Source organism: Rhea americana, unplaced genomic scaffold, assembly GCF_003343005.1.
Source record: "Rhea americana isolate MKP2758 unplaced genomic scaffold, rheAme1 scaffold_4, whole genome shotgun sequence".
Classification (NCBI taxonomy): Eukaryota; Metazoa; Chordata; class Aves; order Rheiformes; family Rheidae; genus Rhea; species Rhea americana.
This window is the reverse complement of record NW_028186534.1, coordinates 3,381,582-3,384,583: the sequence shown is the minus strand read 5'-3', so window position 1 is coordinate 3,384,583 and position 3,002 is coordinate 3,381,582. Positions and strand designations below refer to the sequence as shown.

Here is a 3,002-nt window from a genome sequence, read left to right as displayed (position 1 = left end):
CAAAAAAAAAAATGAGTAAACGGAGGGGGAAAAAAACAAACCAAATAGCAAATCGCAGCACAACCACAGAAGCAGTTTCAAAAAGCACCAGGAAAAACAAAACGGCAAAATTCACTAAATGCAGGTGACGTGAAAGCACCAAAAAGGGGAAAACAAAGGAGCAAAGGAGAGGAGGGGGGAAGCAGCCAAGCGGCGCTCGGGCCCCGGGGCCGGCCGCGGCGGGTGCGGGCCGGCCAGGTGGCAGAGCCCCCGCACCGGCGCTGCCCCACGGGGCCCCCGCCGCGAGCTGCTCCGGGCGGCTTCTCCCGCGGCTGCCCGGCCCGAGCCGATGCCGCCTCGGCCGCGCCGGCCCCGGGGCGCCTCTGAAGTGGGTCAGGAGCAGGAAAGGCCGGGGAGCAAGAGCCAAAGGACCCTGGGATGAGCTTCCCCTTCCCAGCAGCGGGAAGCTCCGCACACAACATGGACAGTCTTGTCCATCAAAGACAGAAATCACATAATAATAATAAAAGCTTCTTTTCTTCTTTTTTTGCACACATCTAATTTATTCTGACCACTAGGGAGACAAGACTACAGGAAAACTGCAGGTTCCCGAGACAAGCACTGCAAGATCTGCCAGACGGTTCAACTTTTTGGGGCAAYCTTTCCAAACCTTAGGAGCAAAAAAAGGGGTAACCATCTCCCTGCCTGCTAAGAGACGGGCTCCCAGCCCAGGCCCCGCCGGYGCCCGCAGCCCGGAGCCCAGGGGAACTCAGGCGGGTCCGTGCCCCCCGTGCCGCTGCGAACCCCAACCTCGCTGCAGGTGCCCTGCTTCGGGGGCTCGCTCACCGCCGCCCGCGCCACCACCTTCAAAACCAGCGTGTGCCACTCACCGGGCYCAGCTAAAAGCAGCCGGGCTTCCGAGCGGCCCCGAGAGGCCAGACGCGGCCGCCGGGCCGCCTGCGGCGCTACCGACGGCCGGGGGCACGAGCGCCGGCAGGTATTCGAGCTATTCGGGTGCTAAAGCAACAAGCGCTGCATCGCCGAGGAGCTGCGGGGAGCCGGGCGCCGCGGGGAGCGGAGCCCCGGCCGCGCCGCGCACCGCCCCGGCTCCTGCCGAGCTCCTGCGGACGCCGGCTCGAGCCCCGGGCTGCTCCCGGGCGGGCAGACGTGTTGGCAGGGTGTCGGTCTGAAGAGCAGCGCGGCGTCTGCCGGAGGGACGCCCACGGCTGCCCCGACGGGGCTCCTGCCCCGGTCGCCTTCACTGGGCCGGCCGCGAAGGGGGCACGAGAGCGGTGCAGCCTCCTTTCCCACAGCTCGGGAGAAAACATCTGCTTGAGAAATGCCCAGATCTCAACTTGTGGCTTTATTCCAGCTTGGGCTGAAAGGCTGCAATCTGGGAATTCTGCAAAAACAAACTATTCCAGAAATGCCTCAGTGGGACAGGAAAAGGGAAAATAAAATCAAAACATAGCATGTCAACAATTCCCTGTATGATCTTACCCCAAACACCCCATCACATCCCTGCTGACTAYCAGCTGGCTGGGAGAAAACCTCCTGCTGGAAACGGTACCACGAGAGCCTTTCCCTCGCTGCCGTGAACGGATCCRACTGTTCAGGGAAGCAGAGTGTCTCCAAAGATGGCACAGGACATCGGAGCAGGGGCCGAGCTGGGACAACTCGAGCACATGGGAGCACATGGTGACCACGTGCTGGGACAACTCGAGCTTGCGGCTGGCTCTTCCTCTGCTYGTCTCAAGCTAAGCCCCTGGGTCCGCTGCGGCCAAGACCGGCCTGAGCAGATTTCCCAAGCCCTGTCTCCTCTCGCCCTCCAAAAACACAGCCCCCTTGCAGCAGACAAATCCTCTAGTCACCTTGGAAAAACGCCGTCCTGCAGCTGAGCCAGCCAGCGGCAGCACCCCACAGCTTCGACGTTGCGGCGTGGGGACAGGTTTCCGGCTGCAGAGGCTGCAGGTGAAGCTCAGGCCCTCAAGCCTCAAAGGAGGACGGGGGCTGGTCTGCGGCCGAGCTTGGTTCACGATGAAGCACAGAGCTGCTCAGTGCAGACAACCACTCTGGCTGGGACCTGTTCATCAGCCTCATCAAAAAGTGATCCCAAGCAGTGTCTGATTTTGGGCTCCCACTCCACGAAGGACTTAAACGCAGTTTTGTCCAAAAGAGCTTCTTGAAAGCCCTGCCAGCCTCCTGGGCTCCAGCGATGACTCCTCTCTCGAAGCCCAGAGGCAGAAGACATGACATGCCTGCCTTCACCACCTCCAGAACTTCGCAGTCCTTCCTCCAAAGACTGAGGAGTGGAGTGCCAGGTGCGTGACTTCTCTGGAGGTCTGCAGTTATCTTCCTTCAGTTCATATGGCTCCTTCCCTTCCAATTTCATTTGGACTGGAGCAAGTCCAACATTTCAAGAACAGTGCTAAAAGGCCTGAACTCTGCAATTCCAGAGATCAGTCTGGATTCACTCAAAACTAGGGATGGATTAGCGCATGTAACAGAGCATGTAACTCAGCCAGACAAGTTTCACAAGAGCATTACAYGACTCCCAGCCCACCACCAAAGGGCATGCAGATACCATCAAGCATCACCCTCTGGCCACCATGTTTTTCTAACAAACCTTTTCAGAGGGAAAACAGTATCTCCAGTGTTTGAGCTCACTGCACTCGGAGCACGTGGCTCAAGCACAAGCAAAAATGCTGGACAAGGTGGGCAGCTCTTCCAAGACTGGAGCACCTGCGCACCAGAGCAGGCAGCTGAGGGGCTGAAAGCATTCAACACAAAGAGATGTCTTCTCCTCCGCTAGCACCGTGCAAAGGAGTTTACCAAAGTCTGTCTCCCTCTGGAAGTCTCACCAACATATTTGCACTAGACAGTAGAAGGGTCAGTAGCTAAACACTAAACCTCCAATTTCTTACATTCTGCATTTCCAGCCCAGTCCTTTTGTTCACCAAGATACTGCAAAACATGTACCACACCGACCCTCCTCTCTAACCAAGCCTTTGAAAAACCACAGC

At 58.0% G+C, this 3,002-nt stretch overlaps 1 protein-coding gene across 1 annotated transcript in view; it reads right to left on the bottom strand.

The window, feature by feature from the left end:
• Positions 1–3,002, bottom strand: part of SRC (SRC proto-oncogene, non-receptor tyrosine kinase) — a 15,555-nt gene that overhangs the window by 10,014 nt on the left and 2,539 nt on the right. The gene's annotated exons all lie outside the window — the stretch shown is intronic.